This window comes from Ovis canadensis, chromosome 21 (genome assembly GCF_042477335.2).
Source record: "Ovis canadensis isolate MfBH-ARS-UI-01 breed Bighorn chromosome 21, ARS-UI_OviCan_v2, whole genome shotgun sequence".
Classification (NCBI taxonomy): domain Eukaryota; kingdom Metazoa; phylum Chordata; class Mammalia; order Artiodactyla; family Bovidae; genus Ovis; species Ovis canadensis.
The window spans coordinates 46,208,558-46,222,347 of record NC_091265.1 but is presented as its reverse complement, the minus strand read 5'-3'; positions in this window follow the sequence as shown (position 1 = coordinate 46,222,347).

The window sequence follows — 13,790 nt, the reverse complement described above, 5'->3', positions numbered from 1 at the left end:
CTGGTTTAGCCAAATAGATAAATATTTTTTAAAAATTTTGATCTCTGACCTTTGATCTCAGTAAACCCCTCTTTTCACAAATCAAGTAAATCACATTTCTGCAGCAATTCCTGGTTGTTTCATAATCCCTTTGTGCAAGAACAGGTTTACATTGATTGAATTTTCATTCAGATCATTTTTTCCCAGCTAAACCAAGATACTTGCAAACATAAAGGATAAAGATGATGAGGATAGGAACTGTCCAGTCCAGAGTAGGTACATTCAGACCATCTCCTTGCTTCGCTGTAGTTGCTAGAGTAATACAGCTTAGAATTAAGAAGTCTAGAATTCCTCTAGTTAAATGCAAAGACTCAGGCCTCCAAATGTTAATATAAGAATCTCCAAACACTGTTTTGAGAGCCCAAAACGTAAGCCTATTTTTCACAAGTCAAAGATGTAGGCATCTTGGGCATTTTCCAGTAGCGATACAAGTAGTCAAAATCCTACAAAAGAAGAAAAAAAAATTTAAGACATTTTCTGAGCAACGGAAGGAATGTCAAAACTTATTTTTCTTCTTTTTTCCCATCAAGGTAGTATAAAAGTGTGTTTCTTAGCCATAAATGTGCATGCACGTCACCTGGGGTCTTGTTAAAGTGTTCATTCTGATTCAGAAGGTGTGGAGTCTGAGAGTCTACATGTTTAAAAAGCTCCTAGTGGGGCACTTCCCTGGTGGTCCAGTGGTTAAGACTCTGCACACTGCAGGGGGTGTGAGTTCAATCCCTGGTCAGAAAACTAAGATCCCACATGCCTCTCAGAGTGGCCAAAAAAAGTCCTAATGGAAGCCCACTCTGCTGGTCCATTGACTGCACTCTGAATAGCAAGGCTCTAATGGAAAGAGAGGACTATGGTTTCTGCAGTTTCAATGATACTAAAGTTTAAATTCTAAGATTTGCTTTGGATGGGTTAGACCCCTTTACCTTGTCCAAGGTGGGTGTTTGAGAGACACAAAACCTGGACATCATTCCTGTGGGCTCTTAACATCTTTTGAAAAGGCCAGCAAGACCAGGAGAAGACATCCAGTTTGTTGGCTATTAATACAAGTGGTGTGTTCCAGCTCACTCTTCTGCACTGACACCCAGAAAAGAAAGTATTAATAAATGATTGACACAACCATGAGTTTAAATTGTAGAGTCTGATAAACATCCCTTCTCTATCTTTCCAGGTCCCTGGAGACATTCCCTAGGACTGGTTACACAAGCTCAGCAGTTTTCTCACCTCCTAGTCCCAGAGGGTACAGTGTCATTAACCGAGGTGCCCACCAGAAAAGGCAACTGCAGGTGTCCCCCACAGTCCACCAAGTTTCTGAATAAAACTTGTCTCTACACTGAGGTTACCCAAGGAGCTTCAGATATTGCTGATGGCCTAGTGGAATCCTCAAATACTGAGACTTAATTCGTCTGGAGTCCATCCTGGGCTTTAGAATATTTTGAAGACCTCGCCCCTACCCCAAGGTAGTTCAAATGTGCAAACAAATATGGAAATCACTGCTAAATTGTAATTTTCTGAAGGACTTAAAAGAGCTGCCTCTCAATCGATTGTTCATTCATTCATGCATGCACGCACAGTTGTTCAGTTGCCAAATCACGTCTGACTCTCTGCGAGTCCATGGTCTGCAGCATGCCAGACTTCCCTGTCCTTCACTATCTCCCAGAGTTTGCTCAAACTCATGTCCATTGAGTAGGTGATGCCATCCAACCATCTCATCCTCTGCTGCCTCCTTCTCCTCCTGCCCTCAATCCTTCCCAGCAACAAGGTCCTTTCCAGCTCTTAGTCAACTCTTCGCATCAGGTGGCCAAAGCATTGGAGCTTCAGCTTCAGCAGCAGTCTTCCTTGTCAATATTCAAGGTTGATTTCCTGTAGAATTTACTGGATCGATCTCCTTGCTGTACAAGGGACTCTCAAGAGTCTTCATGCATATATACAGCAAATAATTACTGAGAACAGACATTGTACCAATGTTATGCTGCGTCCTTTATGCCAAAGAGGAAGGACATAGCCCTGGTCCTCAGGGGTTTGTAGTCCAGGGGAGGAGATGTAGATGAGTGAACAGACAACTCAAGTATCGGATGGTGGTTTCAGGGTGGCGGGACGATGGCATGAGGGGAGACTGTAATGACAGAACCACATGTCTCCTGTGCGACTCCCTCCCTCAGAATCAAGACACCAGACAGCAGTTCCGACAAGAAGAGAATACAGTATTCACTCATTCAACAAATATTTAGTGAGCACGGATCACGCGCCTATCATTGGGTGAGCTGCTGAGTAGATGGCAAATGAAGTAGTTGACTCCATAAACCCAAAGTCTCATTCTCCTCTCTGAATTTTTGGATTTCCTAGTAGAGTAGATATTTGTTGTCTTTGTGCTGTGCTGTGCTGTGCTAAGTCACTTTAGTCATGTATGACACCATGGACTGCAGTCTGCCAGGCTCCTCTGTCCATGGGATTCTCTAGGCAAGAATACTGGAGCAGGTTGTCATGCCCTCCTCCAGGGGATCTTCCCAACCCAGGGATCAAACCCACATCTCTTATGTCTCCTGCATGAGCTGGCGGGTTCTTTACCATTATCGCCAACTGGGAAGCCCTTCCTTGTCTTTAGTAGTTGGTAATTCTGTCTCTCTTCTGGTACCAGAACTCAGAACTTTCTCTGAGAAACAGCCCCATTTCTGGGGATTTTTCTGGAGAATCTCCTCTAAGTAGAGCATCAAGTTTTCCTGGCTTTGATTTTACCTGTGGAGTTGAAACTGAGTGTGCCCATGGACGTGGAGCTGGTGGCTTCCATCTGGCATGGATAGACGTGAAGGACGCAGCCAACTTGGAGAAGCGAGCTAGGAAGCAGAGACTGCTGTCTGGATGGCCCTGGATGAGGTCATGTCTGTATCCCCTGCTATAGGAGCTCTCCTGTTGGCTCAGAAGGTAAAGAGTCCACCCGCAATGCAGGAGACTCGGGTTTGATCCCTGGGTCTGGAAGATCCCCTGAAGAAGGGGATAGAATGGCTTTCCCCTGCTGTGTATGCTCATAATTTTCCTTTGGAGCCTAATCCAGCTTGACTTAGCTTTTCTGATATTTGCAACCTAGAGTGTCTGAACTGCTGCACCTAAAATGGATTTTTTTCAGGACTACTTTTTCTGTGATTGAAAACAAGAATAGACCCATTAATATCTGTTCATGAATTGCTCAGTTTCCTGTTTTGTAAAAATGTGTTTTTTAGAGATTCTATTCTAATACATCTTTAGGTGTATAAATAGAATTCTCTAAAGTAAGTCAGATCATGAGCTTAAGATGTTCTTTAGAAAAGTATTTAAATAATGCTACACTGAGTGAGCAGCTGTCAACTAAAGCTCAAAGAGCAGATGGAGAGAAGTATTCCAGGTTGTTCTCTTTGCCTTCTAACAAGTACCTGAGGAAACCTTCTAGGTTTGAGAAGCCTGGGTTGGGGCTTTGCATTCTCTGGACAGTATTGCTATGTGATTAGGAATTATGGTGAGGAGGAGCTGGTGAGGTTTGGAAGGTCTTGAGCCTCAAAACCAATCAGCTTGGAGTCCCAGCAGAGAGGTGTGCTCAGCTCCTGTAGGGTCAAGATATCCATGATCCCAAGATCCTGGGATGGAGATCACAATGAAGGTAGCAAACGTTATCAGGTGAGGTGGAGGAGAGTTTGTTAAACTAAGCGCATCTCTTCACCAAGTGCTGCTTGTCCTAAATATCTCTCAAATTGTCTTCTTGATTCCAACTGTCTTGACATTTTTGTCCAAATTCTCATCATCACTAACCTAAACCAATGCAACAATCTCTTAATTGTTCTTCTTGCTTTTGTTTAATTGGAGGATAATTGCTTTACAATGTTGTGCTACTTTCTGCCGTAGAACAATGTGAAGAAGCCATAAGTATGCATACGCCCCCTCCCTCTAGAGCATCCCTCCTACTCCCCCAGCCCTCCTACTCATCCTATCCCTCTAGGTTATCACAGAGCACATGGCTGAGCTCCCTCTATTATACAGCAACTTCCCACTAGCTAGCTATGTTACCTACGGTAATATATACGTTTCAATGCTACTCTTCTTCCCCTACTATGTCCACAAGTCTGTTTTCTGTGTCTGTATCTCTATTCCTGCCCTGCAAATAGGATCATCAGTCCTCCTACTTTTAATAGCATTTCCACCTCCAGGCACTGAGTCAGTCCATCAACCAAGCTGCACCTAAGTGGGCCAATCATGCTACTTATTTAGAATCCTTGTCACGTGTCCCATCACTTACAGAAGGTCCAAGATTAACATCAAGGTACCATTTGCCTCTATCTACCTCTAGTTCCCAGCACAGGCTAGGTTGCTTCAAGTATTTATGCCTGTGCTCACTGCACTCTTTCTCTTTCAAAGTCTTTTGGGAAAAACCCTCTTCATCCTTCAAAACCAAGTCCAGATATTCCCTTCTTCAGGAGGCCTTTCCAAGAATCCCCTAATCTTCAAAGCCAGTTCCTTGCTTCTCTGTTCTTTATCTATAATTTCTACTTACCTTTATCTTCTAATATCCTGCCATTATATGTTTGCCCTTCTATCTAAGTTTGAGTTCCTTTAAGACAGGAACAGTTTGGGGGCTACCCTGGTGGCTCAGTGGTTAAGACTTTCCTTCCAGTGGAGGGGGCATGTGTTCAATCTTTGGACAGAGAGTTAAGATCCCACATGCCTTGCAGCCAGAAAACCGAAGCATAAAAAAAGAAGCGGTATTGTAACAAATTTGATAGAGACTTTAAAAAATGGTTCATATCAAACAATCTTTAAAAAAAAAGATAGGACTAGTTTCTTATTCATTTTCTGTCTCTAATATCAAGTACAGTGCCTGGTATATCGTAAATGTTGAAAGTCACTCAGTTTTGTCCGACTCTTTGTGACCCCATGGACTGTAGCCCCCCAGGTTCCTCTGTCCATGGAATGGAACCCAGGTCTCCTACATTGCAGGTGGATTCTTTACCATCTGAGCCACCAGGGAAGCCTTCAGTGAATTGAACTGATTGCATATGTCTCCAAGTCAGTGCTGAGTCAGTGATTTGGAAACAGTCATCCTGATGATCAGAAAGTGAAAGTTGCTCAGTCCAGTCCAAATCTTTGCAACCCCGTGGACTATATTCTCCAGGACAGACTACTGGAGTGGGTAGCCTTTCCCTTCTCCAGGGGATGTTCCCAACCCAGGGATCAAACCCAGGTCTCCGGCACTGCAGGAGGATTCTTAACCAGCTGAGCCACAAGGGAAGCCCAAGAATATTGGAGTGGGTAGCCTATCCCTTCTCCAGTGGATCTTCCTGACCCAGGAATCAAACTGGGGTCTCCTGCATTGCAAGTGGATTCTTTACCAACTGAGCTATCAGGGAAGCCCCCTGATGATCAGGGATGAGATCAAAATTAGATTAAGATGAGACAAGAAATGGGCTTCCCCATGGCTCAGTGGTAAAGAATCTGCCTGCAATGCAAGAGATAAAGGAGACATAGGTTAAATCCCTGAGTCAGGAAGATCCCCTGGAGGAGGAAATGGCAACCCACTCCAGTATTTTTGCCTGCAAAATTCCATGGACAAAGGAGCCCGGTGGGCTACAGCCCATGAGGTTGCAAAGAGTCTGACATGACCGAAGCAACATAGCATGCACCCACAAGATGGGAAATTGCTAGAAAATAGTGATAAAACTTTTTTACCTATATGCTGATATCTCCTCTTAAAAGTTATCTAATTTAATATGTAAGGCTTACTATGTCTAGCTTTTGCATTACAAGTAATATATTGTGACTAATTCTGAAAAAAATATATTTATAAAGTGTGTAGATTTGAGCTGAAATCTCCATAGAATTCTCACACACTAATTTTGACTTATATCCAAACACCTTCTATCTAGTTTACTCTGGGAGAAAACAGGATTCCAATTACATACCCTAAATTAAGTAAAAATGTCTGAGAGGAAAAGAAATTCTAAAAAAAAATTATTTTAAAGACATTCTTTAATCCTAATTATGCAAAACTAAAATTAACTAGTGGAGACAATCTAGGCTGAATCCCAAAGGGTCAGAGTACAAAAAGGGAGAGAGCAAAGCTCCATTACCAGCCTGCCTTACCAATTCAGATGACTGGGTCCCTAGCAGTCATTTCCAGACAGTCTATAGCCCAGAGCCGGGGGCATGAACCAAAGGGCCCCTGAATTTTTTTCTGAGTCTATAGTCACCCTTTTTGAATAAGCCCTGCTGGAGCTGGGTTGTGTTTATTCCTAGTAACCATTAAAGTTACAGCATCACTCTAAACTAGCTGCAGTAAAAGAAGAAGAAGAAAAAAAAAAAAGCCAGTGAGAGGGAGCCTGAGATTGCCTTGTAAAATTGGCAAGGACTTTCCGTTGCTTTTTGCTGCTGCTCTTAAATTCAAGGCTGGCTTCCACATTCCAGAAGCCCTGTTTTGTGACTGACACTGGGGAGCAATGGGGCAATTTTCCCATGTTTCGCCCCTTCGTTTAGCAATTTCATTGTTAATATAATAAGATTAACCTTTCTGCTGCAGTGAGTGTGGCTTCTTCATGCCAAGGACACCATCCTGTTCATAAGTATAATAAATCCTTTAAAAAAAAAACATCCAACAATCAAGAGACAAATGTAACAACCTGGAATTTCTGGATCCTCCACCAATTTAATTAGAATGGCAATGAAAGAACATGTGCCTAATTAAACTGTCAGTCAAACCAAAATGACATGCATCCTATTTATACAAATGTTTACTCCCGTCTCTGTGGCTTGAATCAGCCCTTCTAGCCCAGGAGGCAGCAAGTGGTGATTAAAAGACAAGTGAGATGAGAAATCTCCACAGACTAAGTAATTTAGCTTTACTTGGCTGCTTACGATGCTTTTGATTATTTTATTTTTCACTAATACATTTTTATCTTTTTAATGTTGTGTTTGTGAGTGTGTTTAGTCGCTCAGTCGTGTCCGACTCTCTGCGGCCCCATGGGCTGTAACCCTCCAGGCTCCTCTGTCTGTGGAATTTTCCAGGCAAGAACACTGGAGTGGGTTACCATTTGCTACTCCAGGGGATCTTCAGACCCAGGGATCAAACCCACGTCTCTTATGCCTCCTGCATTGGCAGGCAGGTTCTTTACCACTACTGCCACCTGGAAAGCTTCATTTCTAATGAAAATGCACATATTATACACGCATGACTTGAGTTTCCACTTACCAACTACATCTATTTACTAAGACCAATCACAGAGCATGGTGGGCAACCCTGAAGTCTGCGACTTACACCTTCCAGTAATTTTCCCTCTCCTCTTAAGGGCAGCCACTGTCCTAACTTCACAGAGCTTAGTTTTGCCTTAGTTTCTGTGTGTTACATGAATGGAATCATTGGGAATGTACTCTTCAAATGTCTGTCTTGCTAATATGATGCTAAGAGATTCACCCACAGTGCTTTCTTACTGCTGGGTCATGTGACTGTGTGACTACACCACACTTCACACACCTATGATCCATTCCACTGCTGGATCACGTTGTTTGAGTTGTTTCCTGTTTGGGATATTATGAGGCTTCCCTGGTGGCTCAGACGGTAAAGAATCCGCCTGCAATGTGGAGGACCTGCGTTTGAGCCCTGTTTCAGAAAAATGGCCTGGAGAAGGGCAGGGCAACCCACTCCAGTATTCTTGCCTGGAGAATCCCATGGACGGAGGAGCCTGGTGGACTACAATCCAAGGGGTCTCAAAGAGTTAGACACAGCTGAGCGATTAACATGTTCACTTTCACTGCACTGGAGTATTAGAGAAGTGTGGCCATTAGCATTCTAGCACATGCCTCTTGGTGATATATGTTCATGAGCTTATTGGGTTGTAATTTGCCATAAAAAAAAAAGAATGAAATAATGTCATTTGCATCAACATGGATGGACTTAGAGATTATAATGCTAAGTGAAGTAAATCAGTGAAAGACAAATGCTTGTATGCAGAATCTAAAAACAAATGAACTTATTTACACAACAGAAATAAACTCACAGACATGGAAACAAACTTATGGTTACCAAAGCAGGGACGAGAAAGTGAAGTGAAAGTGTTAGTAGCTCGGTCGTGTCTGATTCTTTGTGACCCCATGGACTGTAGCCCACCAGGCTCCTCAGTCCATGGGATTTTGCAGGCAAGAATACTGGAATAGGTAGCCTTTTCCTTCTCCAGGGGATCTTCCCAACCCAGGGATCAAACCTGGGTCTCCCATATTGCAGGCAGATTCTTTACCATCTGAAGTGGGGGTGAGGGAAGGGATAAATTGGGAGTTTAGGACTAACAGATATACACTACTCTGCAGATGACAGATAACAACAAGGACCTATTATATAGCCCAGGGAATAATATTCAGTATTTTGTAATAACCTATAATGGAAAAGAATCTAAAAGAGAATATAAATACATATATATGTATAAGTGAATCACTTTGCTGTATAACTGAAACACTACAAACCAAAAATATGTCAATTAAAAGTAAAAATTAAAATACATATACACGCATATACCCAGAATCTGACCTTCCTTTGGTTATTCTAATTCTAGATAACATGGCTCTTTCAAAAATTTATTCTTCTATATTTTAGCATTTTTACTACCTTTTCTTTGAAATTTTCTCATAAAACCCCTCCCTCTCACCATGGTGCCCTTCAACCTATTTGTCATGACATTACAGGTACTTGTTTTTTTTTCTTGTACTGATATCTTTCTTTGTAATTCCCTGGCCATTTTCTCTCCCTCATTGTAGCTTCCTGATCTTCTTGCTATTCTATTTCCATGAGAAAAAATCAATGTTTTTTATGTTTTTTCATTTTTATCCACGTTTCACAGATGTGTATATAACAATGATGATATTGGGGATGATTTTAGGAAGAATATGAATGAATATTTCTTTTGTAATAGTTATTTTATTTTACTGTATATTAGACAAAATATAACTAGCACATAAAGCCTGAGATTTCACAGACATTATTGCCTAGATGAAGTGAAAAAAAAATAAGTTTAAGTCAAATTACAGTAAAATATTAAATAAACAATACTATAAGAGTATGAAATAGAGGGGGAAAATGTAAGCAGTACAAAATTGAAGCTAAGGAAATGTATGTGGCTCTTCAAATAAAAAACGTTCAATGTTCTCTTTGAACACTTGTGATGGCCACCTGGAGAGGTCCATTTGGATGGTGTTCCATCATAACTTTAACATTAATAAATAAATCTCAAAACGATTTCCCTCCCAAACAAGTTCCTCTATTGATTCAATGATTCCACTATTCTAGAAGGCCAAGTCCAACAACTGGACATCATCTTTTATTCATCTCTCTCTTTTGTCCCTTTTATTCACTAAATTTTTAAATCCTAAAATGACTGTCACATTTACCCTTTCCCTTTTATTCTCATTAACATCATCCCAAGCCATGACCCAAACACCTCATACCCAGATCACTGTAATGACCTCCAAACTACTCTCTTTCTCTATCTAAATTCAATAGCTTTCTGCCAATGCCCTAAAATCATCATTCCCATGCTAAAAGTCTCCAGTAACTTCCCCTGAAAGCAATGTCTAAGATCCTTAACGCCATGCTAATAATAACTAACATGGATGGAGTTTTCTGTACTGAAAGCCTTACAGGAATTTTCTCATTTAATCCTCATGACAACCCTACAAGGTAGATACTGCAGATGAGGAAACTAAAGTTTAGAAGTTAAATGGCTTGTAAGAGCTAGTAAGTGGCAGATGCAGAATTCCATCTCAGGTGTTGTTCTATCACTCAGTTGTGTCCAACTCTGTGATCCCATGGACTGCAGCTTGCCGGGCTTTCCTGTACTTCACTGTCTCCCGGAGTTTGCTCAAACTCAGGTGCATTGAGTCAGGGGTGCTATCCAACCATCTCATCCTCTGCCATCCCTTTCTTCTTTTGCCTTCAGTCTTTCCCCGCATCAGGGTCTTTTCCAATGAATTGGCTCTTTGCATCAGGTGGCCAAAGGATTGGAGCTTCAGCTTCAGCATCCGTCCTTCCAATGAATATTCAAGGTTGTTCCCTTTAGGATTGACTGGTTTGATCTCCTTGCTGTCCAAGGGAATCTCAAAAGCCTTCTCCAGCACCACAATTCAAAAGCATCAATTCTTCGGCACTCAGCCTTCTTTTTGGTCCAACTCTCACATCCGTACGTGACTACTGGAAAAACCATAGCTTTGACTATAGGGAATTTTGTCAGCAAAGTGCTGTCTGTGCCTTTTAATAGGCTGGCTAGGTTTATCATAGCTTTCCTTCAAAGGTGCAAGCTTCTTTTAATTTCATGGCTGCAGTCACTGGTTGCAGTGATTTTGGAGTCCAAGAAAATAAAGTCTGTCACTGCTTCCATTTTTTCCCCTTCTATTTGCCGTGAAGTGATGGAACTGGATGCCATGATCTTAGTTTTTTGAAAGTTGAGTTAAGCCAGTTTTTTCATTCTCCTCTTTCACCCTCCTCGAGAGGCTCTTTAGCACCTCTTCAACAGCCTAATGCTATCTTTCATTGAAACTGCCTATTGACAAATCCAACATTCTTTCTAGTTACGTGTCATCTTTGTGTCCTCTACTCCATTTCCTTTTCTCCCCTAATTTAGGTGAGTCTCATTCTTTAAATATCGAGCCTCTATCACGCTCCACCCAGGTTCTGATACTCTACACTCCCCCGCCACACACGCACATTGCAAAACCAGCTTCTGCTATAATATTCTCCAAATTGTACCTCTCCTTTAGGACCTGACTCCAGTTTAGCCCCTTATTTTGACGCTAACGCCAGAGTTACAAAATTACCCCTGGAAGAAATAGATAGCTGTACTTCCAGATTGAAAACTTACACACTTGGGCCCTAAATTGTTTAGCTTCAGTCCTAATGTGAACCTGGCTCTATGGGCAAATTACTAGAAGGAAAGAAGCCAACACCCCCACCTCATCCTATGAACAGAATGTCCTTTCAAGGAAAGGCAAGTGGACTCAGTTCAAGGCATTTCTTCTCAACTTTATATGTGTACAGGGCCTTTCCAGCTCATTCTTTGTGTTCCATAGACATTCTATAATCATAATAACAGTGTGTGTGTGTGTGAGTGTGTGTGTGTGTGTGTGTGTGTGAGTGTTAGTCACTTAGTCATGTCTGACTCTTTGTGACCCCATTGACTGTAGCCCGCCAGGCTCTACTGTCCATGAGAGTCTCCAGGCAAGAATACTGGAGTGGGCAGCCTTTTCCTTCTCCAGAGGATCTCTCTGACCCAGGAATTGAGCCCAGGTCTCTCTCATTGCAGGCAGATTCTTTACCATCTGAGCTACCAGGGAAGCCCCAAACACAGGCTGGGTTCCAAATGTGCCAGTGTTTCAGAGACAGACAAGCATGAGTTCTGCCCACAGAAATCATGGCCTCAGTAAGCAGTTGGTCCACCAGGATTGGTTGTGCTTACTGATCTTCTTTTAATTGGTCAATTCATTCCTTGAGCTGTTGTCCACAGACAAGCTAGAAGAGAAACAGAGCTGGCAAAAATGAGCTGTCTCTTCTGTTCATTTTGTGTAATAAAAGGCCACCAGGGGAAAAAAAAATCTTAGAATTAGATGGAAAGTTAGACATAATCTATACCCACCCCTTCATTTCAGAGATGACAAAACTAAGGCCCTAATAGATACAAAGTCACATGCCCAGTTGTATCTAACTCTTTGGGACCTCGTGGGCTATAGCCCTCCAGGGTCCTCTGTCAATGGGATTTTCGAGGCAAGAATACTGGAGCAGGTTGCCATTTCCTCCTCCTCTTGGGAATCTTCCTGACTCCGGGATTGAGCCCAAGACTCCTGCATTTCCTGCACAGCAGGTGGATTCCAATGAGCCACCAGGAAGAAGTAACATAATGGTGATAATTAATGGCATACCTAGGATTGGAACCCAGGACTTTGAGCCACAGTGCAGTTTGTAAATCCTTAAAGCCACAGTGCAGTTCTTAAAACCACAAAGCTCTCTTAATAGGGCGATAATTTTGCAAACATGGACACACTCTTCCTTTCTGGGATTTAGTTCTTAATTCTCTAATGAGGCTAACATTGATGATTACACTAATTTTGAAGGATTATTATAAGAATCAAATAAAGTCAAGTGAGAAAGGTAGAGAGCAAGAATCTAACACATAATGGTTGCTCAAAAGACGTTCTTTTGTTCACCCAAATAGTTGTCGGTGGACATCAGGAAGAATCTAGCCGAGACATATCTTCGGAAGATGACTGGAACATTGCAGACCTCATCTCATGAAGTTTCTGAAAACACAAGAGAGCCTTGAAATCAAGGTAGGGAGAAGGGAGGCAGATGTGAGAGGGATGATGTTTAGTGGCAAACGTGTCCCCCTTGTTTGTTTTTTTAAAAGAAAAGGTGTGACTGGGTGACTCATGACTCACTAATTAATTTTTTTTTAAATTCTTTTCATCCTTGTAACACAAACAGACCACTTTTAGCATGCTGAGCTTTCTGGAGACCCAGGAAAATAATTGTCTGAGTGCAACATTAATTGCTTTAAAAATTAATTTTACGTTTTAGATTTGTTTTTAAGATGTTAAAAGTGAGTTTTAGAGCTAAGTCTTAAGTTAGGTGACCCCTAACCCAGCAGAAAGAGGCAGAGCTGAGGAGAGTTGCTTGCCAACCATCCACACTGTGGAGTTCAGAACTTGGCCTCATTCTGGGTCTCTGCTTACAGTGATGGAGGTGCCTGACCCCGGGCAATGACATCACATCCCATCTCTCTCCACAACCTGCTGGTGGTCCTTGGAAGAGAGTTTCTCTGAGTGCTGCTTCCTGCCCTTGTCTGCTTGTTCTGAACCCTGCTAAAGACTATAATGCTTAGATGGGGTCTGTGAGTGCTGATATCAAGTGATCAGGAAATTTCTGATCTTGCAGAATGGTTTGAGTTTTTAAATTGTGAAAAATGTATATGCATAAAAGTACAGCGAATCATTTAACAATTACCCATGGGCTATTCAGATTTTCTGTATGTTAACTTTTTCCCTATATGCTCTAGAAAAAAAATTTAAAGCAAAAATTTACAGATATAATTGAACACTCCCAAAGGTGGCTTGGAGAAGGCAATGGCACCCCACTCTAGTACTCCTGCCTGGAAAATCCCATGGACGAAGGAGCCTGGAAGACTGCAGTCTACAGGGTCGCTGAGGGTTGGACACTACTGAGCGACTTCATTTTCACTTTTCACTTTCATGCATTGGAGAAGGAAATGGCAACCCACTCCAGTGTTCTTGCTTGGAGAATCCCAGGGACGGGGGAGCCTGGTGGGCTGCTGTCTATGGGGTCACACAGAGTTGGACACGACTGAAGTGACTTAGCAGCAGCAGCAAATGTGGCTCAGATGGTGCAAAATCTGCTGTAATGCAGGAGACAGGGTTCTCTCTCTCGGTTGGGAAGATTCCCTGGAGAAGGGAATAGCAACCCACTGCAGTATTCTTGCCTGGAGAATCCCATGGTCAGAGGAGCCTGTTGGGTTACAGTCCATGGAGTCGCAAAGAGTCAGACAGAACTGAGTGACTAACACTTTCACTTTTTGAAATTTTTCTGTTGCCTCAATGATAATCACCATCTTGAGATTGAGTTTTATCTTTATATCCGTACTATTCATAGTTTTACTATGTATGTATTCACAAATAATATATAATATTAATTTGTTCTTGAATATTTTATATAAATCATATCATCTGCACATGTATCTTTGTAACTTGCTGTT